Raw genomic sequence first — 553 nt, forward strand, 5'->3', positions numbered from 1 at the left:
TAATTTGTTTGTCTGAATTTGCATTTGGGAATGTATTATGTTATTAAATTTCTAAATTTATGTTGCTTTTAATAATATAAGTCACTTTTCTTGCAATATATATCTTCTAGACATTAAAATTTAGAATTGCATATTTTATACTGATCATGAAAAATTTTCCACTGTCGCGTCGTTTGGAAATCATGGAAAAGTCAGGGAATTTCAAAATTCATTTTTCTGATCCCCAAACAATGGAAAATTCAGTTATACCAAAGGAATCTTTTTTTTGTAATTTAATACATAACATCAAAGCAACAATATCATAGATGCTAATAATTGTTGGCCTGAATTTGAATTTGATTGTATTGTGTTATTAAACTTCTAAATTTATGTTGCTTCTAATAATACAAGTTCTTTTCTTGCAATATGTATCTTCTAAACATTAAAATTTAGAATTGTATATTTGATACTGATCATGACAAATTTTTCACTGTCTGGAAATCATGGAAAAGTCAGGGAATTTCAAAATTAATTTTTCTGATCCCCAAGCAACGGAAAATTCAGTTATACCAAA

Source organism: Wasmannia auropunctata, unplaced genomic scaffold, assembly GCF_000956235.1.
Source record: "Wasmannia auropunctata unplaced genomic scaffold, wasmannia.A_1.0 LD335703.1, whole genome shotgun sequence".
Classification (NCBI taxonomy): Eukaryota; Metazoa; Arthropoda; class Insecta; order Hymenoptera; family Formicidae; genus Wasmannia; species Wasmannia auropunctata.